At 35.4% G+C, this 26,002-nt stretch overlaps 1 protein-coding gene and 1 long non-coding RNA gene across 9 annotated transcripts in view; one reads left to right on the top strand and one right to left on the bottom strand.

Annotated features, from left to right (window-relative positions):
• STAU2 (staufen double-stranded RNA binding protein 2) overlaps positions 1–26,002 on the top strand; it is a 306,837-nt gene that overhangs the window by 222,199 nt on the left and 58,636 nt on the right. The window lies entirely within an intron of this gene.
• On the bottom strand, positions 10,371–11,582 carry LOC122210920. The gene is made up of 3 exons (XR_006198374.1): positions 11,316–11,582; positions 10,794–10,919; positions 10,371–10,544 (listed from the first exon to the last, which is right to left on the bottom strand). It is a non-coding gene; the product is annotated as an uncharacterized LOC122210920 (long non-coding RNA).

The raw sequence follows: 26,002 nt of genomic DNA, 5'->3' as shown, positions 1-26,002 counted from the left end.
AAATCAAACATGTATACAAAAAGGTTTTATCTTCCCTTCAATCATCTAGGTTGATCACTGTAGTGGAAACTAACTGCTTGAAAGAAAACCGATAGACTTGGAACAGGCCAGTTTTGTAGAGATTACTTAAGGTTATTTAAAAAATTCATCTAAAATCCCTGATACGAAAGAAATGTTTGATCATTTTCTAATAAGAAGCTGACCTCTGCTCTTGGGTCTTCTACAAAACACAAACCTGACTATGAAACTGCCTCCCCCACTAGGTGGCAAAAGTAAGCTGCCAGTGAGAGAGAAAACAGCAGGACGTTTATACCCTCCTTTGTCACTTCTTCCTAAGTGATGGGACCTTAAAATTGCTATTTTGAAAAGTTCACTGTATACATTTGAAGTATATAGTCTGTGTAATACTTAAACTTTCCTCTAAAATAGAGAGAGGAAGGGTGAAGATACACTTTGTATTGGTTTTTGGTAGCAAACATTTATGTTTGGGACACAACATAAATACTGAAGAGAAAATTACTGTGGTTATTCACAGTTTTATCCCAAAATTTCTTGGGAAATACTAACTACTGAAGAACCTGAGCTAAATTTTACCAACCCTGTTTTAAGTAAGCTACCATATCTGGTGGTAGCTGAGAGGACGCTCTCCGAAGTCTTCTTTAAACTCATACTGGTCGGGAGAGAGCCAAAGCATAAGAGACTCTTAAAAACTGAAACTGAGGGCTGATGGGGGGGTGGGAGGGAGGGGACGGTGGGTGATGGGTATTGAGGAGGGCACCTGTTGGCATGAGCACTGAGTGTTGTATGGAAACCAATTTGACAATAAATTTCATATATTTAAAATATATAGATATATAAACTCATACCGGTCACTGCAGGTTGCTCGCTCTCTGGCTTGCATCAATATAAAAGGTTTCTGGAGGTCTCCCTAACTACTTGGGCCTTGGAATATATTTTAAAATAGCCTGAGACACAATAACATGTTCAAAGTGTGCTAAAGATTTTCTTTATTAGGGTCACCAAATAATAGTTCACTTTTGTTTTTTATATTAACATTAGTAGCGTTTTCTCTTCTCTTAGTAGTATTTTCCTCTCTTTTTATATGGGTCTTACTTTGTCCTTTTGTCTCCAGATAGCTTTGAAAAAGTAGCAGACTACCGCTTTAATTCTAAAAGAAACAGACTCACTCCCTAAGGTTTGTAAGCCCAGGCCAGGACCACCAGACAGAAATGGAGTTTCCCTGCAGCTCTTGTCCTTCAGGACCAGAATCTGTACAAAGTTAGAGGCACAGTGCTCAAATCTCAGCCAAGAGGCACATTTTTAGTTTCTTCCCCTCAAGTACATGCTCAGACACTCACATTTACATCACTTGTCAAAGTATTCTTTTTTAATATTCTAATAAAAGAGCAGTCAGTCGTTTTTCATCCATTCAGCAAATATTTATTCAGTTTCTCTATGGGCCAAAAAAAAAAAAAAAAAAGTGCTGCTTTTTAAACTAGAGGCAAGGTGCTTGAATGCTTTGTTGTTGTTTTAGATGAGTAACTTTCAAATTGTGATTCACCGTTTAGGTCAGTTCCGTGAAAGGAAACCCTGTTTTATTAATTCTTCCATTACAGTCTTTTCAATTTATGTAGATGATAGAACTCTGAACAGAGAATCATGTATCATCTCAGGAAATGAGCCTCGCCATTACTTTAAGCCTCATTGATTTGGAGGTTTTAAAATTTGACCACTTAAATAGGGTAGTAAAGAATATATTAAGCAAAACTTCATTATAAAGCACTTCAGTGTACCACGTATTCATTTTTGTTTTATGCCAAATGATGTCTTCCATGTACACTTTCATATGCAGTGTATCTTTTTCACAGTTACAAGGAAACCTATCGTTCAGGGCCTTAGTCCCTGGCGTCGGTATTGTTATGGGCTTCTACTGTCTCATTTTATGAATGAGGCTGATCTCTAGTCTCACCTCCAATTGAATTTATAATGGAGATATTAATCATTTCTATTGTTTGCTTTGAGAGGAGATTACAGGCAGTAACAGTTTTTGCCACTGGCTTCTGCAGTGAATGCTCGAGTACGAATAAATCCAGAATAAAAGATTATGATTACATAAAAGTTAATTCATTCAATAAACCTTTATTGGATGCTGCATACAAGGCAGTGACAATGTATGGGTAAATGGATCTAAAGATGTGTATAAAAAATGGATGCTGCCCCTAAGGAGTGATCATCGTGGTTAGAAGAAAATCTGTAATGCAAATGAAAGATCACTGGCTGATGAGAAATATAAGCAAGATGTTTAAGGAATTTTGAGGACAGGGCCGGGGATATTTTTGGCTAAGAAAATCTTATGCAGAAGGTGGCCTTCTCTATAGAAGGTAAAGGATGAAGCAGATTTCCCTCTAGGCAATAGAGAAAAAGGCATTTAATAAAAAGTATTTGGTCTGGCAGTGGGGCTAGCAAGAGCTCAGGCACTGAGGAGGGAGGAGGGAGCCTTATTCAGTGGACAGAACTCTGGGTGAAGTGTGCACTACTCTTAGATATCAGTGGGAACAAGGGCTAGAATGAGACACAGAGATCAGACTGTGAAGTGTCTTAGAAGACAGGACAAAGACTTTGGATTCCATCCAGTGGTGGGTCATGAGGAACCATGAAAATTTGCACACATACAAAGCGGTTATATGATTAATGTACTGACATAGGGCATACACAACAATTACATTAGGTGAGAAACAATTTAACAAATTAATTTGAGAAATAATGTTTTTTTAAGTTCTAAAATTCTATGGTGTAAACAACACACTGCTCTGTTGATAATGTAATTTATTAATTACCTGGCTCAGATCATTTAGTTTATTACTTTGGGAACATAGATCTTAAAATATGCAATGAGGGAAAATCCTACTGTAACATTATGAGTATTAGTTCTGTCCCTGAATGATTAGCCATAAAAAAAAATTCCAATTTTAAGGATGTTTTTCACAAATTAGGTAATTAGGTCTTTTAAATACCATTGGAGGGAACCCTAATCATCTCCTGTGTGCTACTTCTGGACACCCCATCCCACAGTGGCTACATAAATGGAAACCCCTTCTTTCTTGTTCCTTTGTGGAATAATTGGTACTTTCCCAGGATTAACTGCTCCTGGAGAAGAAACAACAGATAATTGAAAACGTTTTATTTACATTTATGTTTTGGTTGACATCTGTGGGCCAAAAGACAAATTGCAAATGGCCTTGGTCAGAGAAAAAGAATGTTAATAAACATGCTGTTGGAAATGCTTGTTCCGTTTCATATATATATATATATATATTTCCTCCATTAAGGTTGGGATTGTGGATTCCATGATAGGTAAAAGAGGCAGAAAAAAAGCAGAAAGAAGTCTAAAGTTCTTTCCCTAGAAAAATATGTTAAACATTATAATAGAATTTGTTCAGGAAACTGACCTAAGCCTTTACCTTTAGAAGTTTAGAGTCTGGGAAATGTTTTACTTATACTTGCTGAGGAAGATTTATAGAGAAATGAAACATACTAGAGTACTTCTCTCCTAGATAAGGCATCTGGAGAGTGTGTAAATGAAGTGTGTAACATAATAGCAACAAATGTAATTGATATTTAAAAGTTTTAAGGCATTGAATATAAATACATTGAATATAAATATACAATTCTAAAATAGGTCATACTTTGCCATTAATATCTATTTTCTGTGTATAGGTTATATTTCTACTTAAAAGCCTAATGTTATTCAAGATAAATTTTTTAAGACCTGAAGTACTTAGTTCTCTTTTTATTAAATAACATTTTAATGAGTGTTCAACACTTTTATTTAGTAAATATCCAACTGGGAAGGTTTCCACAGTTGGTTTTTTTTTTGTTGTTTTTTTGGTTTTTTTTTTAGTAGGAAAGTTTGCACAAAAGGAGTGTTTTCTTATTACCAAATTAGTTACTTTGAAGTATCTGGCAGATTACATCAGTCTCTTGTTCGAATTGGTACTACAAGAAGACATCTATTGTACATCATTAGTGATGCATTAAATTGGTTATTTATGTTTTAAAATCTAAGCATAGTAGAATCTTTTGTGTTTGTCTTCGGAGATTGCTGTTATAATAAAACATTTTGAAATGAGTAAAGTTGTCCTTTTGGCTTAGTTAACGCATCACCGGAGAACCTAAAGATTTTAGTTTCCAACCACCATCTCCTTGTTTAGTAGAATCTGAGAAAATTGTGTGCATTTCCTTGTATTTTAAGGGAAAAAAAGTTACAGATTATTTGTACAATCACTTTATATTCACAGTAATAAAATAATAGACTTACTGATCACATCAAGCTTAAGTCTTTTAACATTTGAGCATAAGATTATGTGCTATTTTATCATGTTCTTATAGTAGTGGTTTCTTCTTTGACCACTAAGATCGTAGCTATTTTTATAACTAAACCACATATTGGAAATCTTGTTTTCAAGCTTCTATTAAAAAAATTTGTACAAGTGATGAAAGCCAGAGGACCAGTATTTTTTACTGATCACTGGCAGAAATGAGTATATTTGGCTAAAGGTTTCCCACGATATACTCTGTAACCCAATGCTAGAAATGGTTAAGACATTTTGTTTGTTTCCTTAGTGACTAAATGTATACTAGGCTATATTAGCAGGACAGGTAGACTGGCAGAGAATGGGTCTCATGCTTTTTGCAATCCCTTATAGTACTAGATACATTGAATATATTATTCAATAATGACTCTTAATCATAACCTCACCTCTAAATTCCCTGAGAAATAAAGGATAAATAAAATAAGGCATGGAGCCCCAGCTTCAGAGCAATCCATAAGACCACCAGTCCCTTATTTATACACTGCTTGTCTTGACTAAGAGGTATTTCGCTTCTGATTAGAGTTACCCCTACTCCTGTGGTCTAGACCCCATCTCCTGAGATACTCCTTCTGAGATTTGGTTTCCCAACAGTTGCCATCTGCCTTTATCTTCTCCAATGACTTCTCTCTCTGACCTTACAAATATCCCTCTCATTCTAAAGTCTTCCTCCTCCATTATACCTTCCTTTTTGAACTATTATTTTCTTCCTTTCCTCAATTGCCAAAAATGTTCCACTTATTCACCTCTTATTTATAGTAGATAATGCAAAGGAATACAGAATGATTTTTATCCCAGTCACCATTACAGTTGCCCTAGCCATGGTCACCATTGTCCTACTAATTGCCAAATACCAGGCCTAAACTCTTCCCTCATCCTAGTTGACCTTTCTGCAATATTGCTTCCCTTCTTTGTGAAACCCTCTGTGCCCTGGTTTAATCTTTTCCTTTGACTTCTTGTCTTCTGCTAGCCCCTTAAATGCTATTGTACCTAAGTTTTATCCTTGGTACCTTGGTTCCTTTTGTGTCCTATCCACTTCCATGAATTGTATTATTGTTCATATTTTGATACCTTCCCAATCTCTGTATTTAGCTATGATTTCCTGTATCGTAACAGTTCTCCAGAGAAACAAAACCAATAGGATATGTATGTATGTATGTATGTATGTATGTATGTATGTATGTATAGAGAGATTTTACATAATTGCTCACACAGTTGTAAGAGCTGAGATATCCAAAATCTGTAGCTCAGGTCAGCAGGCTGGAAACATAAGCAGAGTTGATGTTGCAACCTTTACTGAAATCTATAGGGCAACTGGTAGTATGGAAATTCAAGCAGGATTTTTATGTCATGGTCTTGAAGCAGAATTCCTTCTCTGCGAAACTTGATTTTGCTCTTAAGGTCTTCAACTGATTGGATGAGGCCCACCCACATTATAGAGGATATGCTCCTTCACTTAAAGTCAGTCAATTATAAATGTTAATTACATCTACAAAATACCTTCACAGCAACATCTGAGCTTGTATTTGACCAAGCATATTGGACACCACAGTCTAGCCAAGTTGACACATAAAGTTAAACGTCACAACCACTAACCAGCTCGAAGCTTATGTTTCCTGGGGTAGTTGGAGGACATATAGGTTAGGATTTGACACCTGGTTCTTGTACTCAACAGCCTGGGTTACCTTGGGCAAGTTTCTTAATCTCCTCAAATAACATTGCCTGTCTTTACATAATTATTGGTCTGTTTGTTTTCATGATACGTTTATTCTTTTTATATCAGCCCCATGCCTATCATAGTGGTGGTTACATAAATACTTGATGAATGAATGCAGCGCATAGTGAATGAAATCAGGAAAATGATTTGAAAGTTTTAAAAAGATTTTATTTTTTAGTAATCTCTATACCCAGTGTGGGGCTCACATCCATAACACTAAGACCAGGAGCTGCAGAGCCAGCCGACAGAGCCAGCCAGGCACCGCAAGATTTGAATTTTGATGTCACCAAAATGGAGAACTAGGATCGAAACTTCAGAATCATGTTACAAGTTCTTACTGGGATGCCAGAATCACATGAAAAGTTCTTAGTGGAGTGGCTTAGTTGGTTAAGTGGCAGACTCTTGATTTTGGCTCAGGCCAAGATCTCATGGTTCATGAGTTCAAACCCCCCAGGTCAGGCTCTGTGCTGACAGCTCGGAGCCTGGAGCCTGCTTCAGATTCTGTGTCTCCCACTCTCTCTCTGCCCCTCCCCTACTCGTGCTCTGTCTCTCTGTCTCTCAAAAATAAATAAATGTTAAAAAAAAAAAAACTTTAAAAAAAGGACATATACATACATAGTATATGTATTGTGTGTATGTATTTATTTATTTATGTATAGAATGAATGCAGGCCACAGTCTTTATACACATCCACCCTGTATGGTGTATATTTTCTATGGCCATTCATGCAACAACCATTGAACAAAGTGCCCGGCAGCACACTAGGCATGGGCCACCTAACATAAAGAGTTTCCCTGACTTTGCCTTTATTACTCTCTTCATTGGCTTCTGTAATAAATATTTACCTTTTTTCTTCAGAAATGAGACAATATCATGTGTCATGCTGGCTCTGCTGAATGCTCCTTAAATAATATAAATCATGTAGAAAGTTGACTTCAAATGTCATGATTTTATCTTAAAGGCAAATTTACAAACACAACATATCTTATGCTATTTATTAAAAGATCAAATATGTTATGTTGCCCCCTATAAAGATGAATTTATGTCAGCTTTCACTATATATAGTGCTGAAGTACATTTTAGAGATTCTCAGAAACACCTTTTGTATTTTGATAAAGCATGTGGGATGTTTTTTTAACTTCCCTTTAAGCTTTCTGTTATACAGTGGTTTATAATGATACAAAAACACTTGAGTGTGCTATTACTCTTATAAATTTGAGAGGAAAGAGAAGGTTGTCAGAGAGTACCTTTATATAATTTTTGTCAAGTTTGGTATAACAAATTTATGAGTTAATTGAAATGATGTACAATTGTACCTGGAGATAAAAAACATGCAGCGGTCTGTTGCAAGTATAACTGATAATTGAGAAGTTGTCCTGTGATGCAAATAGGTCCTCCTCCAGTCTTTAAATTACTAAGGTGTACAACATAGCTAAAGGTTTATCTATTAGAATCTGACTATCACCATCCAGTAATAAGCTGCCAAGAATTGATAATGATATCTATTATTGAACATAAATTTGCTTGGAATATGGTTCACTAATATGAAAAACTATTTCATAGCCTAAATCATTTAGACTGAAACAAAGAAGAAATCAAATAGGTTTTGTCACTGTAGGAGTGATTTTGAATGTTTATTCATTTGAAAACAGTCTTATGATTCTTAGGATTACATAAAGACCTAAGTTTCAGATGAAGTCCAAATCTACATCATATAATATGAAATGGGGACTTGGCAATTCTTTAATAGACATAAACCAGTTTAATAGATTAATGAATCCACTCTCCAGGGTTGAATTCAGAAGATAATCGCCAGTTCTTTACTTCTTAATGATTGTTCAATGTTAGGAAAATCATCTATAGTTTAAAAATGCCAAATAAAATAGGAAATTAAAGAATCTTTCCTGATAAAAGTAGACCTCCCAGGGCGCCTGGGTGGCTCAGTGGGTTAAGTCCCCAGCTTCGGCTCAGGTCATGATCTCTCAGCTTGTGAGTTCGAGCCCCACATCGGGCTCTGTGTTGACAGCTCAGAGCCTGGAGCCTGCTTTGGATTCTTTGTCTCCGTCTCTCCTTGCCCCTTCCCCACTCACACTCTGTCTCTCTCTCTCTCTGAAAAATAAACAAACATTAAAGAAAAAAGAAAGTAGACATCTTGTGGAAGCAGTTAATCTATAATTTTCATATGCTTGGCTGAATTTTACATGAACTCTATTAACATATTAATTTTGACAACAGAGTAATAATAGGGTTTTGAAAACTGAAAGAACTGTTAGCAACTGACTAGATCCTTGCTGTCCAGTATGTTAACCAATTAGCCACATGTAGTTCTTGAGCATTTGAAATTGGGTATGTGCTGTAGGTACAAAATACACATGGATTTCAAAGACTTAACACCAAAACAAAAACAAAAACAAAAACAAAAAGTGTAAGATCTAATTAATGATGTTTTAATTGATTAAATATTGAAATGATGATATTTGGCATATACTGAGTTAAATAAAAACACTATAAAAATTTCATCTGTTTCTTTTTACTTATTTTTTAAAAATGTTTTATTATTTATTTTTGAGAGAGAGAGAGAGAGAGAGAGAGAGAGAGATAGAACGTGAGCAGGAAGGGCAGAGAGAGAGGGGGACACAGAATCTGAAGCAGGCTCCAGGCTCTGAGCTGTCAGCACAGAGCCCAAAGCAGGGCCTGAACTCGTGAACCGCAAGATCATGACTGGAGCCAAAGTCAGACGTTCAACCGACTGAGCCACCCAGGCACCCCTCTTTTTACTTTTTAAATATGGCTATAAAAATTACATACGTAGCCCACATTATGTTTCTATTGGACTGTGCTGATTTAGATAAATTCTTATTTTAAAGATGAGGAAATTGAAACCCAGAAAAGTGAAAGGACTTCCCCAAACTTGCACAGCTTATAAATGGCAGAGCTGAAACACAAACCCTGGCTTTCTGATACCTGACACAGTTCTTTCCATTCTAGCACACTTCCTTCCAAAGTGACAGTTAAAACAGACACACACACATTCTGGAGCACATACATCTGAGTATTGGTTCCTCCAAAGTGACCGTCTTACCTCCCATCTTGGGAGGCAATGTATTTTTGCTTTTTTTAAGTTTCCACTTTCAGAAATGTCTTCAGAATTTTCCAAACATTCTTTTGATAACAACTTAATAACTTTATGAGTGGCTCTGATTTTTAGAAATAACTACAAGTCATTTGGAGATGTCAGCTAAGTAATATTGTGTCTGAAATTGTGATCACGAAAGAAGGCAACTTCGTGTGTGTAAGAGAGAGAGAGAGTGAGAGGACATACACATCATTTGAGGTACACTATCTTGTGAAAGACTGTTCCAAAATAGAATTCCACAATTATATTGTCACTTTCCCAGATGAATATGAATAAAACAGTACTCATTTGTATACATAATCTCTGAGATATTTTAATCATCGTTCTTTTATAGTCACATTTTTCATTAGATAAACCCAAGAATTAATATTAACTATACACATATATATTGAACTTTGGGAATTATTCCTCCTAGTAGTTTATGATTTACTTTAAGAGACCCTGTCTTTAAACGTGGGTAAAATAAGTAATGAAAAGAATATGAATTTTTATTGACATTTTATATGACAACTGAAAGACTATAATATTACATTAAATAGAAAAGACATTAAATAAGGGACGAAATCACTTGGTAAAGTAACTGATATGTGTTTTTTGAAATAACTTGTCTGGGGGAAATAAAAAATAAAATAGTTCATTTGAAGAAAAATGTAAATGCTTAAGATAAAATTCTTTTAACATTTTGACCATCTTTTATACTTATTAACCATTAAAAAATTCTCAGTTCCAATTAAATGACAGAATACTTTTACTTTATTGATCTATGATGCTAAGTATTTCTGTAACCGAGAGGGAAAGGCACATTGTTCCATGCAGCAAAAGGAAGAAATCCTTCTGAGGTCTGTTACGTGTTTTTTAAATTAAGTAGCGTAGTTAATATCTATAAATTATTAATGCCATAAGCATATTCTGCTACATGTCATCAAATTTTATATATAGTAATCTATTTGGTGCTTAAAATATCTAAAGAGACCAGTACACTTCTAATAGATCAGTTTCCTTGCATGGTATTTTGGGTTATACCCAACCGTTCCAGAATATGATACAAAGTAGATTTATTGTTTCAATTGCCAGTAAAAAATCATACCTAATAAATAAAGGTATAAACTCTTCTTTTTATCAATAAAATATGTTAATTTAGGGGCACAGTTTTAATCTTAATATATGATAAAGGTACTCTGAGATTATAATAAAATGTTCTTATTATACATGACCCTGGAGGGGGTTCTACAGTATCTTGTGATTTGTTCATTTCCATTATTTGGTACAAGACAATTGGAAATATCTTGTTTTTCCTTCTGTTTGCATATGAATCAGCAATCTGCAAAATTCAAAATGTTATTTGTTGACAAAGCTTTCCATTAAAATTCAAGATAACATTATTTCTTAATAATCTTTATATTTCTAATTAAAGTAGAAGTGGCTTACAGTTTATTGTTATTATAGATCATTTTTAAAAGATTCTTTGCTCTGAGCCAAGTCACAGGTTTTTAATAGAAGGTGGTACAACTATTGCTACATTTCATATTGTTCAAAAACATGACGGAGTTTGATATTCAAATCAACTGACCAAACCGAGCTAGTTTTATTTTCTGTCTTCTCTTGACATTTGCTATAGATGGACTTGAACATCATTCAGTCGTTCCATCATTTAGGAGAAGTAAGATTTCGTTGTATACAAAGATGAGAGAAGTATCTATGAATAGAGGTAAATTCAGGTCAACGTTCAGGATGATGTTATATTGAAAAATTATATATGCGTTCGTGACTACGTATAGTAGTTTCGTCATTTAGTTGTTTCATCATTTATCTCTCTATTTCAGCATCTCTGTTAATCTGTCTTTTTTTTGGGGGGGTGCATTTCAAAGAAAGAAGTGGACATCCATCTCTACCCCAGTAATTTGACATTCATGTCATTAACCTCATTTTTGTTTATAGTTCCTCTGTCCCTTTTTGAGGTAAAATTTACATACAGTAAAATGCACAGATCTTAAGTGTATCAGTTGACAAGTTCTGACTAGATGCCTGTACAACTCAAACCCCTGTCAAGATAGAAAACTTTCCCATCACCACAACAATGTCCCTCATCTACCTTTTCAGCAAATCCCAGCATTCACCACCCTCAAAGGCAACAATTATGTTGATATTTTTCCATGATATATTATTTCTGCTTGTTCTAGAACTTTAAATGAGCTCATAGTGCACACTATTGTGTAATGCTTCTTTTACTCAGCAAAATGTTTTTGAGATTCATCCATGTTGTCGCGTATATCTGTAGTGTGTTTCTTTTAATCGCTGAATGGTGTCTCCTGTGAATATGCCACAGTTTGTTTATTCATTCTCCTTTTGATAGACACCTGAATTGTTTTCAGTTTTTAACTATAATGGATACAACTGCTGTGAACATTCTTGTACAATCTTTTGTGGATATGTTTTCATTTCTTTTGGATCAATCTCTAAGAGTGGAATTGCTGGGTCATAGGGCAGGTGTATGTTTTATGTAACACACCATTTGACAGTCCCACCAATGATATATGAGATTTCCAGTTGCTGCACATCCTTGCCAACATTTGGTGCTATCATCTTAATTTCAGTCCTTCTGGTGGGTAAGGATACTCACTATGGTTTTAATTTGTTGTTCCTTGATGACAAATGATGTTGTGTACTTTGTTATGTGTTTATTGGTCATTCATATATCTTACTTTGTGAGGAGTCTGTTCAAACTCTTGCTCATTTTTGAATAGGTTGTCTTTTCATTATTAAGTTAGAGGAGTTCTTTATACATCCTAGATACCAATCCTTTGTTATCTATACTTTGAAAATCGTTTTCTTAGCCTGTGGCTTCCTTAGTCATCTTATCAGTGGGTTTTCATGAGACGTTTTCAATTTTGAGGAAGTCAAATTTATGGTTTTTTTTATTTTATAAAGTAACTTGTAACTTATCTTTTAAGAAACCTTTGCCTATTTCTTGGGGTGCCAGGGTGGCTCAGTCGGTTGGGTGCCCGACTTCAGCTAGGGTCATGATCTCACAGTTTGTGAATTCCAGTCCCACATCAGTCTCTGTGCTGACATCTTGGAGCCTGGAGCCTGCTTCAGATTGTGTGTCTCCCTCTCTCTTTGCCTCTCCCCCACTCATGCTCCGTCTCTCAAAAATGAATAAACATTTTTTTAAAATTAAAAAAAAAAAAAGAAACCTTTGCCTATTCCCAACCTGTGAAGATATTCTCCTTTGTTTTCATCAAAAAATTTTGTAGTTTTAGCTTTTATATTTAGGTTTAAGATAGACCTAAAGTTAATTTTTTGTGTGTGGTGAGAACAAGGAGTTGCGGTGTTTAGTTTATTTTCACACATGGCGTTCAGTTAGGACTCCTAACACAGTTAGATGATTTTGGTGTTTTGTCGAAAATCAAATGACCAAATAAGTGTGGGTCTATTTCTCAGCTCTCTATTCTGTTCTACTAATCTATTTGTCAATCCTCATGCTAATATTACTGTAGCTTTATATTAAGTAATGACCATTTTTAACAGCTGCTTATATGCCAGTGTGTGTGTGTGTATACACACATAGCTTTATTTTCTTGCAAACTTAATTCAAGTTTAATTAAATGTAATTTCCAACTTTGTGCTACCATAAAAAGTACTGCCATGAAAATCCTTGCACACATATCTTTCTTTACTTATTGAATTATCTCTTGGGGGTTAATTTCTATATGTGGGAATTCTGGGTCAAAGGCTGAAGGCATTTTTCATTTTGATGTAAAAACCCAGTCTGGTTTTTGCACTCCCGTCAGCCTTTGCATTAACGTACCTATTTTCTCTTACCATATGAGGAGTTAAACATCTAAAAGGTAAATTTCAATAACAGGAAGTAGTGAGCTTGGGCGCTAAGAGTTTTGTGTTGTAGATGGTTGTGTGTATATTTTATGGGATTGGCATTTACTTAAGTTTCTTACCAGTTTTTTCTCTGGATTATGTAGAACGTATTTTCAACAGGGTAGTTTTCTGGGAAACATCTTGCCAATATGAGGTGATTTACTAAGCCTCAGATTCCATTTTCGCATTGGCTGGTAATGACTGTGTGTTGAAGGGAACAGTAGGTGAGGTTGACTAAGCTAATGAGCTCGGCTATGATTGTGGAGTCACCTCTGAGAACTCTCACTGAACTCTGTACTTAGGCTCTCAAAAACAACTAAAAAATCCTTGAACAATAGAAAGTAGTCTGGGCTCATTTAATGGATACCTGGTAATTTTCTGACATAATAGTAGCTTGTATTGCACAGTTTACAATGCCAATCTGAATCAGTAACAATGAAATGCTGTATTATTTTTGTCCTCTATATTTGTAGTAAACTCTTACATGTTGAGAGTTGAAAACAAAGCTTGGTACTGGACCTCTTTTCACCCCCTGCTCCACCCCCACTTCCTGGTGATGTGGGGAAGGAATTTTCCGTTAACTCTCTCTGTGGCAAGTTTAAAGAAAAAAAATTAAAACATGCCAAATCAGAAAAACACTGAACCATGCGATCTGGCCCGGTTTCATGGTTTCTTTCCTTTAGTACTTTTACATTGCTAAATGAAGCCTAATTCTGATTTATTTCTTACAGACAAGTATAATGCATATTAAAGTGGGGAGTCAGAAGATGGACGTTCTTGTCCTAACACATTAATCAATACATATATGATCTTTGGCAAATTACTTGCATCTCTGCTAGATCTTTGTAGGCCTCCGTTTCCTCAACTGTGAAATGAGAGTTTGATTTGGGGTATCTCCAAAATTTCTTCCTGTTCTATAATTCTTTGATTGCATCTGTTCCAGATTTCTAACTTAGGATAAAAATGTGCTTGAAAATCAGTAGATTTTAAATACAGCTTAGCTCAGTTTTTATTAGTTAGAAAAGAAGGAAAGTATAACTTCCAAAAAATACATTTAAACCCCTTCAACCACAATTTCCCCACCCGAGCGTGCTGTGCCTCCCATACAATGCCGGAAGAGAAGTCTGGGATGATTTTTTTCCGTGCGAGTACACACAGAAATGTTAGGGGAAACAGACTGTGTGCCTTTTCTGAGTCACCTGTTGAGAAAATAGGCAACTATTGACAAGCCTGATTCATGGCTGAGTGACTGCTCCGCTAGCCTTCACATGATCCCCACTGAGCACAATCTTTGACCGCCTGCTAAACCAGGTCTGTTTGAAGTTTCTTTTTAACATTTCCAAAACGTTAATTCAGCAGGATGTCTCCACTGGGGTTCTCCATGTCACCAAATCAGCAGCTGTTGAAATCCATTCACTTCAGCATGAAATGTTTTCATAAGTGCTTTTTTTATTTGTGACAACAGCAAAATAAACATAAGACTAAAATTCTACCTCATTCAACATTTACATGTGTTAAAACTGCTTCTGATTGCAGTTTACATTCATGGTATTTATTTGCAAGCATTTAATACCAATAGACGGCTTTGCTACAGAGGACTTAAAAATCAGCCTTGCCTGCAAAATATACTATACCATGTATTTATTTTCTAAATAATTTACCTAAACATTTATACTTTGAATAATCATTCATACTATGACTTTAAAGCAGAAGTTTATATTCCTTATGAAGCCCTGATTTTTGTAATTTTTGTGTCCATAGCCAGTTTAAGACATGTTTAAATCTCCACATTTGTCAATTTTCCATGACAGTATTTACAAATTCTTTAAGATATTTCCCACTTTAAAAGGAAAAATATTAAGCTTCCAGGGAAATAATTCAACAAGATAAAGTAATGTAAAAATCTTGAGATGGAGACCTGAGGCTGGCAAAATCTGATGGTAAAGATAAAGCACACCAAAGTCTACAGATTATATTGAATTGTTTAAATAGCTCAGTACTCCTTAGAGCTAGGATCTTTTATTCATTGGAAGTAAAAGTCATAGATCTTTAATTGATTGCAGAGTTAAGCATGAGAACTGTTACGTTTTCTCAACATAGTTTGAGCTGAGCCCCTTTTTCTGTTTGTTCAGGTTTTAAAAGACTTGAGTGTAGTTTTATAAGTTCGTTAACTTGCCTCATTCTTTGAAATGCATTTCACCTCCATATTATCAAATTTCATTACATGCAAAAAATTATCAGATCAACCCATTATACAGCCTAGCAGCATGAAGTCTTTTTCCGTCTACAGGGAGAATATTGTGTAAATCAGCCTCTCGGGTTTCAGTGGGAGGCAGAGGGTTGCACGGTGTCCATTTGTCAAGTTGATTGCACCGCAGTGAGGTTACATTAGCTTGTCTTTGAACAGAAGTGAAATCTTATGCGAAGCTCCCCTCTCTGTCATTTACACTAACATCCATCCTCTTAAACTGAGGCCTCTGAGAAAAACAAAGTGATGGCACAATATAATCAGTCACTCAACTTGTCTGTCATCTGTTTTCTTAAGGAAATGACTTTTAAGTCAGAGCAGAGAACTGTAGAAAATTAACAAAGGTTGTAGTAGTAAAAGTAGGTGGAATTTTTTTAAACTGCAGATGTCTTTTTGAGAAGATTTTATATGCAGAATCGCAAAATGGAGCCCCCTCCTCCCATAATGAATCTCATGAAATGTATTTCTTCTTGAACAATAGACCTACTGCTGTTAAGAACTGAGTATTTTTTGCTTAATGGTGCTACATGTTAATGCTCCCAAGAAACTTTCTGTAAAACTGAGTCTATAAAACTCTTAGCCTCAGTGGGTCCTCAGACAATTAGCTTGCCACCTTTCAATTCAAAGCTAGAATTGATTTCTAGCCGAATTTCAGTTATGTAACGGCAAATCTTTCATATGGTAGGCTGCCTTAGGAGTAAATGGTACTTTAAATGTAAATTATTGGCATTTCATTACCTAATATTACACTTAGACAATTCCTTTAAAACTCTTAGTCTCTGTTAAAGCCCTCACTGTTTTGCCAGTGATGGCCAATCTAAGGCTGGCGATCAAATTTGCAACTTTTATTTCCCTAAGCCTGTTTTATGGGCTGAAACACTCAGGTCATTTGCACCCTTCATTCATCATGAAGTAGTTAAACTCAGATTGTTAAACCAGGAGAGATTAGCTGACAGACAGCAGTACATTAGATTAAGGCCTCCTTTGGTCATACTTAACTATTTATCTATTCCATTTCTGCGACATTTATAGCAAACTGCGTCTTTTTGGTGGACTTTAAAAGAAGCAGGAAGAGAAATTAAAAACAAAGGGAAATAACCAATCTTTTTTCAGTAATGTGATTAATATTTTTTTATCATTTTCACTGGCTCTACCATTAACTAATATTAAAGACCTCTTGAAAAAGAAATAACTTGCCAGTGTGCTTAAATGTAAAGGAAGTCTCCTTTGCATTTGCTTTGGAGACATATTTAGTAGTTACACCGCTGTTAGGTTTTTAAAAATACAACATCTGAAAAAAAAACAAAAACAATCCCCTCTGCCAAAGTATTGCCAGATTACATTCAACCTTTTCTTGAAAAATATTCTAGAAAATCCCTTAAGAATTGGTAGACAAAATTGACCCATACTTCTCGGTACTGGAGAATAGAAGCTTAGCTTTTCAGGAAAAGAAAATAGGTGCATACTTCTTTTAATTATAGTTAAATGCATTTTACAAAACATGACTATTATTAGCTCCAGTGCCCCCTAAACAGGTTATTAAGCAGTTTATTACAGAGAAGCTTTATTGTTTTCTTCCCTTTGGAAACTTATGTGAATGTTTGGAATTGGTGAACTTCTGAGAAACCGAGGCAATCAATCTTGATTAGTTTATTTTTCTTAGCAAAGATTTCGATAGCCTGGTATAGCTTTTTTTAAAAGAGCATTCCTTATTTCCTCTGGTGAGGGATGAAATACTGTTAAAAGCAACTTGTAAATGAAATAGCGAAAAACAGTTGAAATAACTGAACCTTTCATTGTCATTGAGGAGACCCCCAAATTAAAAGACTAATCTTTAATTGCCCTCTTCCTCATATTTCTTCCCAATTTAACCTCAAGGTGATTTTTAAAGTTATGGCAGTCATTTTACCTTTGCTTTGGAGCAGTTTACTACAGCTTTATTTCCTTTATTTAGCTTTATTTCCTTGGACTAGCAGAGACACAAATGCTGTGTTCTTTGCAAGTAAGAGCTATTTCATGGTAAATTTGGTCTTCTAAATAGGAAATGTGAACATTTTTCACCTTTAAATATTTATGACCGATGATATCAAAAGCACTATAAAAATACAATATATATTAAAATATATACATTCCAAAGTATACATACATAGTTTCCTGATTTTATTTCCATCATTTTATTTGGAATTTGAAATCATATTCACAAATAAAAGTAATTTAAAAGTTTATCCTCTATGGAAGAGTACACTTATGTTGCCCTGTTGCGTTTTTGAGGGGCAAAAAGTAATTATTGTAAAATTTTCATTCATTCACACAAATATTTCTTAACATTTGCTGAGTACAAACTGTATGCCACAAAACTGAAACTGTTTTGCCTGGATTGAATATTTGAACCATTCAAAATGTTTTTTGTTTATAATAAACTGACTTTTTAAGGAAACAAATTAGGTAAGAAAATTTATATTTTAGAATCACTGATTCTCCCAAATATTTCATCACAGTCAGTTAATGTAGGTTATGATTCATTATAAAACACAAACTAATTTTTATGCTATATATAGGTTGTACCTAATGAAAATTTATGTTCTTGTTTTTAAATGAAGTTCAACCTCTCCTTTCTTGGATCCCACATTTTGATCTTCTTTTCCAGTATCAACTGTGGATCTGAATTAAGTTAATTTGATCTGGGATTATTTAAACCACCATTCAACATTGATAATACTGCCACAATACTGCCTTGTACAGATATATTTAAAGCTCTCAAGATGTGCCAACATGCCCTATGTGGGCAGTTTGCAGGAAAAGTATTCTTTTTCGAGTTGCAGAGTATAGCAGGATAAGGCAAGAGTTGGACACTAACTAAACAAACAAATCAGAATATCTCCTATCACCTTCTTTATCAAATAGAAGGGCACTTCTGTGTGTTTATGTGAAAGGGGAGAAAGGGAAATTCTTCATCTATAACCACTGCTGTGTTTGGAAGTTTCCTCTAACATTACAGAAAATTCACGAACCATTTCTCCACCTTTTTATTAAATTCCAGTGATGATTAGAGATTTTCAGTTTGGGGAGGAAACACCAGATTTCCTCTCTTCCATATGTCAAGACACATTTACCAACCTCTCCACCCCTACCACTCACCAGAGTTAATACAGGGCACTGAGTCCCAAGCTCCTTCCCAGAAGTAATTTCTGGCGATTCTTTTCCAAAGGAAGTTCTTTGCATCATTCCCCTGACTGACCCACAGATAGCCTTGACAGCCTGGTGAACAAGAGTGTTCTTCAACCACGGCTTCGCTGAAATACTTCCTTTCTTGAATAACCCCATAGGTAGGTGGTAAAGAGTTTATTGCATGTATCACCCCCACCAATTCCAAGAGTTCAATGGCCAATGAAAAGGGAAAATTCTGGAACATTAGACATGGTTTTCTGTGACCATTGTAAGAGATTTTGTTGCATTTCTAATGTAAAACAACCCTTTTAAAAGCAGATATGAAGAATAGATATTTTTTAAGGAAAACCTGAGAGGAAAAGGATTTTCTATTATTACATGTCATTTTGTCAAACGACAACAGAACTGTTTTGCTTTTCATACAAAGATCTAGTTGATAATATACAAAACCAGGCTGTAGTACAAGTTTGTGATATCAACTCATTGCATGTAATATTTGTTAATATTTCTCTATTTATATGATCTTCTGAACAACCCAGAAAGGAATTCATGTGGAGAAAAGAAAACACCCTTGAATTATTCAAGTGTTCATTCATTTGAAATAAACCACATAGGAACTTACTAGTGTGAAAAGATATACCAATAGTAAAATTAAGTTTTTCACATGTACCTTTAATTAATCATTTTGGTTATTGGTTCATTTACTTACATATTGAATAAGAATTTGGGCATTTAAAAATGACAGGCCCTGGAGATTCAGAAGGCAGAACTCGTGATTTCTACGCTCACAGTTCCCACAACTAATAAGACAATGTATCCTATACTTAATTGACAGTTTCAGGTTAGTTGTCTGTAGAAAGAGGCCTGGCCTCCATTTTTTCCCTCTGCATGGCCTTCTTAAGAATCCAAGATCCTAAATGGTATTCTCTAATCTCCTTGTCAGCCTCGTCTTCCACCGTCCCACACACAGCTTTGGCTTCAGGCAAGACACCTAATTTTCCATGGTCTTTCCTGACTTTTGAATTTTGTTCTTGCCTTTTCTTAATTTTGGACAGCCTTCTCCCTATCTTTTTCTTTCATGGTTGTATTGCTTCTTTTTTTTTTTTCAGTAATTTTTTTTTTAATTTTTAAATTTTATTTTTTATTTCTTAAAATTTACATCCAAATTAGCATATAGTGCAACAATGATTTCAGGAGTAGATTCTTTAATGCCCCTTACCCATGTAGCCCATCCCCCCCCCCCCACAACCCCTCCAGTAACCCTCACTTTGTTCTCCATATTTATGAGTCTCTTCTGTTTTGTCCCCCTCCCTGTTTTTATATTATTTTTGTTGCCCTTCCCTTATGTTCATCTGTTTTGTCTCTTAAGTCCTCATATGAGTGAAGTCATATGATTTTTGTCTTTCTCTGACTGACTCATTTCACTTAGCATAATACCCTCCAGTTCCATCCACATTGTTGCAAATGGCAAGATTTCATTCTTTTTGATTGCCGAGTAATACTCCATTGTATATATATACCACATCTTCTTTATCCACTCATCCATCTATGGACATTTGGGCTCTTTCCATACTTTGGCTATTGTTGATAGTACTGCTATAAACCTGGGGGTGCATGTGTCCCTTCGAAACAGCACCCCTGTGTTCCTTGGATAAATGCCTAGTAGTGCAATTGCTGGGTCGTAGCGTAGTTCTATTTTTAGTTTTTTGAAGAACCTCCATACTGTTTTCCAGAGTGGCTGCACCAGCTTGCATTGCCACCAACAGTGCAAAAGAGATCCTCTTTCTCCACATCCTCGCCAACATCCGTTGTTGCCTGAGTTCATGGTTATATTGTTTCTTGAACCTCATTGCAGAGGTCACCTTTATCCAGAAACATGTTTTTTAATTCTCTAGGCTCTTTCAGATCTTTCCCTTCTCTGGACCTCCATGTACTTTGCACTTCTCTCCCAGAGCCCTGGATATAATTGGATTTATAAACTCTTTGAGGGTGGAGCATCGTCTTTTAAGTACATGGAATTGTGTACTTAGGATAGTAGGATAGTCAGTGCCTATATTTCACATTAAATTGATTGATAACTTTAGAACAAATTATTATTTTAAATGTGTAGGGATGTAGTTCTCTACAAGGATAAGCAAAACAAAATGACATTTAAAAAATTGTCTATAATCCCAGTTGCTGTCGTGAAGGATGGGATCATGAATTCAGATAACAGGGACTGTTCTGACAGTGCTGGCGGACATCTTCCTTCCTTTTGCCTATGAGATTAGAACCTGTCTACCTAAGTTTGATCTTTGAAGAAGGATGAAGTGTAATTATGATGCAAAATTACTAAATAATGAATAAGGTATGGAAAAAATAAATATCTTTAGGTTATTTCTTTTACTTTGTCAGGGTCCATTGGCAATCCTTATTTTATTAGAGAAAACTGCAAGTAATTCAAACTAACCTCCAGCGTGCCTAGTTTCTGAATGTTGAATTGCCCCAGAGATTTGAGTCACTTACCAGGGACTTATACAGGGAGCAGGTAACAGAACTAGGGATCACAGGTTGGTCATTTCTGCTAATGTTCTATTACTTGGGTGTTGGTAAACAGGAGTTTCATCCACTTTACAGACTAAGATATTACACACGCTTTTGTGGCAAGTACTAGGTGGGTTAGGTAAAGCTTCACTTAACCTTCACTCTATCGGAATTTATGTGATAAAAAGCCATCCATTAACAAGGGTCTACTGTGCTAGGTTTCCAATACTTCACTTCTATTCCAGAAAGAAGATTTTAAAGACTGAGAATGTTCAGATCCACCCAGTTCACCTCTATTCCATCATATAGTCCCTTGCACTAGAAATACATACTCAAAACTAATCCTTGTCTTTTAATATTTCAAGGATGTTCTGCTAACTTGAGCTAGATTCCAATGCTCTGTAGCAATTCTAGAAGCAGCTTCAAAACAATGACTTCTTCCATATTCCCATGCTCATAAATATCAAATTTTTAAAATTGTTTTTATATCATGTCATTATGCTGGCTTCTAAAATCTTACCGTTTATTAGCAATACCCAAAGGGACCTACTGATAGGAACATAGGGACTTGATGAGCTCATGGCCATTGTCATCCCTCTGTTTGTATGAAATGTAGCATTTTAAATTGTTGTTGACACTAAAAGTGAACACTAATCACATCTTAATATGAGACTAACTCTGGCCATGACTGTATTTTTCTTTTCCTCGTGAAAATGCTCCCTTGCTGACGCCATGGCTGAAACAAAATCCTCAGCATTTAAAAGAAAAGAGCCAGCAAGAGAAATGACTCTGTAAACACCACTTCAGTCAGACTCTGATACCAAATATAGCATTATGTTAGATGCATGTAGGCATGGCCTCAGAATGTCCCACACAGTTAATCTCAAAGTCCTGCATATCAATCACACCTCCTTCACATACCTGGCCTGGAGCCTTAATGGGATTCCTCCTCGCTATTTCAGTGATAGCTTACTTCCTCTGTTTTTTTCCAATTGGCTGATCATTGTGCCAACTTCTTCAAGGAGCATTTTCTTACCTAAGCAACATTGTAATGTTGTAATATATGCTGACAGTTCATTTATACAGCCCTTTTTGTTCCAAATGTTTTTATGTTCAATTACTGAAATTTAATCATCAGAAGAGATTGAATTTTCTCTAGATCATACAGCTTTGCTTAAATGTTAAGTTAATAGTACATTACTGAAATATAAGATTTCAAAGGTTTAAAATTCAATATCAAGAAAATTCATTAAGCTTTGAACTGATCACCTTTGAAATCATAGATAAGAGCTGTGTAAATGGTCACATATAAATCACATATTTAATGAGTTCATTCGGAATTATAACAAACAGAGTCAATGATTGTTCATGATTATTCAGACAGTTTGTGAGCATTTTTCTGGGGGGTTTTTTGGGATTTTTTTTCCTGATTTCCTCAAGTTCTTGTGGATATGCTTTTAGGTTTTATTTTACAGCCTCTGCTCTCCTTAATGTTACGTTGTTAGAATTCCTTCAAGCCAAGTGATTCTTTTATCAGCATGTTGAAAACACTTTTTCTGTACCTCCATTTTTGTGGTATTAGAAATAGAGACCAAAGAGGAAAGACCAACCACTCTATTCTCCAAAGCATCTCTTGTTTTAGGCTTTCAGTTTCTTTTGTTGACCACTGACTACTCTGTGCATGGGTTGTTTGTGTGTGTGTGTGTGTGTGTGTGTGTGTGTGTGTGTGTGTGTGTGTGTGTTTTAACTTCTTGTGTAAGGTACAAAGCAAATATTAAATATTATTTTTGGTTCTGATACAAGGAAATTAAAGGAGGTATGGGAGCTCTGTTTACCATTGTTTGTAGAGAAAACCACCAATTAAGTCATTCCAATTGGGTAAATAGCATCTATACTTTAACTGAACCTAATTTCTTCCTGTGATTCTGAAAACGAAGTTCTTAAGTTTTATTTAGTGAGTGGTTCAAATTAATTAACAAACTATACATAAAATATTATATTACCCAATTACTGCTGTATGATAAAATTTCTATATGACAATTAGTGATTTTTGTTCTTTCTGACTGAAAAAAATTTTAAGTAGTATATGTAGCTTGTAGCTCAAATAAAAGACTTACGGTAAAAATAAAACTTAAGTTTTATTTAATACAAATATACAGTCCAGTTCATATTAAATGAAAGGCAATCTCCTGAAATGACTTCTGCTACTCTTTAACTAAAAGAGCTTCTTTGCCTGAGGGTGTTTGTGTGAGGGTGTATATTTGCATATAGTCGATTTACAAAGTGCCAGGGTAAGGAGGACTTTTCCTTCCTTTGGATTCCCTTCACACCAAGAAATATGTCGTGTAAGCTGAAATAAACCAACTTGCTTGCTGCTTAAATGTCTGTTAAGTTTTGAACTAAAAAGAAAGAGCTTTTTTTAAATCATGAATGTTTTTCTTTTCTGTATTCTTTATGTTTCGTAATTAGTTATAACTAGTAGCTATGGTGGCTCCAGTGAGAATTCTCCAGGATTTGGAGTCAGGAGTAATCTGCGAGTTCACACACAGACTCCCCAGCAGTTTGACCACAGGCCAGTTTCTCTACTTCTCTGTAATGAGTAATGTAATACCTGATGGCAGGGCTAGAGTGGGGAACAGATGAGATAATATGTATGAAGAATTGAGTGTGGCTCCACACCTGAGAGGAGCTTTTAAAATGGTACAGATTATGGGACACCTGGGTGGCTCAGTTAGTTGGGCCTCCGACTTGGGCTCAGGTCATGATCTCGTGGTCAGTGAGTTCAAGACCTGCGTCGGTCTCTGTGCTGACAACTCAGAGCCTGGAGCCTGCTTCGTATTCTGTCTCCCTCTCTCTCTCTGCCCCTACCCCGCTCATGCTGTGTTCTCTTTGTCTCTCAAAAATGAATAAACATTAAAAGAATATTAAAAAATGGCACAGATTATCTACAGCAATAGCAAAATAAAGTCTTTCCAGGTATAAAAATTTATTTATGTATGTATGTATTTATTTCTAAATGTTTATTTATTTATTTTGAGAGAGAGGGAGAAAGGGCTGCATGCTGTCAGCACAGAGCCTGATAATGGGTCTTGATCCCACGAATCATGAGATCATGACCTGAGCCAAAATCAAGAGTCAGATGCTCAACTGACCAAGCCACCCAGGCACCATCTAAAAGTATGTTTAAATAAAAGGAAAAGATGAATCTACCAGTGTCGAATAGCATTCAAAAGATTATTATATACACTATCTGAACTTCACTGAGAAAATGGCCCACCTATTGTACTACACTTAAAGGAAAACAAAAGCTGTTTTAAGAGGAGAGCATTTACCCAACTTTGATTCATCCCCATCAGTAGTCACATGCAATGAAAATTCATTATAATCTTTCCACAAGCAGTATTTCTTACATTTCAAAATCACACCTAAAAATTCAAAGCAGTGAATGCTTCCCCATATTCCTGAAATATTTAAAATGAATTTTAGTTTTTTGTATACTTAATCTGCTACTACACTTAATCAGGAGTATTATTGTGTACCTAACTTATACAAAAGTGGGCCTTTGGTTGGGGCAACATCATATAAATATAGAGCTGCAGAAATACCCTTCTTGCTAGAGAAAGCTTTAATTTGGTCCACCTCCCAAAAAAGTATTTTTTGGCTTATTTTCATCCAAATACTTATTACTAGAATCAGAAGCTAGAAGTGGCTCTCAATTTTGATATGCCTCAAAATTCCCAGGTGTAGTTGTTAGAAAATGGCTTTCTGGTACCCATCCCCAAAAGTCTGATTCAGTGGGTCTGGAATGGATCTTGAGAATTTGGATTTCTCTCAAGTTCCCAACTGATGCTAATGCTGTCAGTCTGACGAATTACACTGCCCTGCTCCAGGGCTCATCTCTTTAACCACTCGCAACTTGTTAGTGTATTAATGTTACAGTTCTTGTCAGACATTTTATAGAGATGATTGTTCTATATACATGGCTGTGTCTTCTTTGCATTCAAAGATTCTCAAAGAAAATCAAAAGCCAAAGTGGCTATATTAATATGAGACAGAGTAGATCCTAGATCAAAGAATATTGACAAGGATAAAGACCATTTCATAATAGTAAAGAGACTGATTCATCAAGAGGACACAATCCTAAAAGTTGATGCATGTGTTAACAAAGCTTCAAAATATATGAAGCAAAACCTGATAGAACTGCAAGGAGAAATAGACAAATCTACAATTATAGTCAGATATTTCAACACCCCTTGCTCAATATTTGACAGAAGTAGAGAGAAAATCAGTAAGGATATAGAAAACTTGAACCCTGTCAACCAACTTGACCCAATTGACATGTATAGAACACTCCATGGATCATTGTACATATCCTTCTCAAGTACACATGGAACATTCACCTGTGCGGATCATATTCTGGGCCAAAACACAAGCTTTAATAAATGTAAAGGAATTTAAGTCATACAAACTATGTTCTTTACCACGATGGGATTATATTAAAAATCAGTAACAATGATGTACAGAAAATCTCCAATACTTGGAAGCTAAACGACTTCTAAATAAGGGAAGGGTCAAAGAAGAGATCACAAGGAAAATTAGATCATATTTTCAGTTGGGAAATGAAACTACAACTTGTTACAATTTGTAAGCATAGCTACCGCAATATTATTAGGGAAAATTATAGCACTAAATAAATGACAATATTAGAAAAAGAAGAAAGGTCTCAGATCGATGGTGTCAGCTTCCACCTCAAAAAAACTAAGAAGAGGAGATAAACCCAGAATATGTACAAGAATGGAAATAATGAAGATCAAAGCAGAAATCAGTGAAATAACAGAAAGAAAAAGAAAATCAGCAAAACCAAAACCTGATTTTTTAAAGACTAATAAAATTGATAAACCTCTACCCAGACTAGAGATCAGGACGAAAAGAGAAAAAATGAAGAATTCCAGTATCAGAGATGAGAG

This window comes from Panthera leo, chromosome F2, assembly GCF_018350215.1.
Source record: "Panthera leo isolate Ple1 chromosome F2, P.leo_Ple1_pat1.1, whole genome shotgun sequence".
Taxonomy (NCBI): Eukaryota; Metazoa; Chordata; class Mammalia; order Carnivora; family Felidae; genus Panthera; species Panthera leo.
This window is presented reverse-complemented; position numbering and strand designations above follow the sequence as displayed.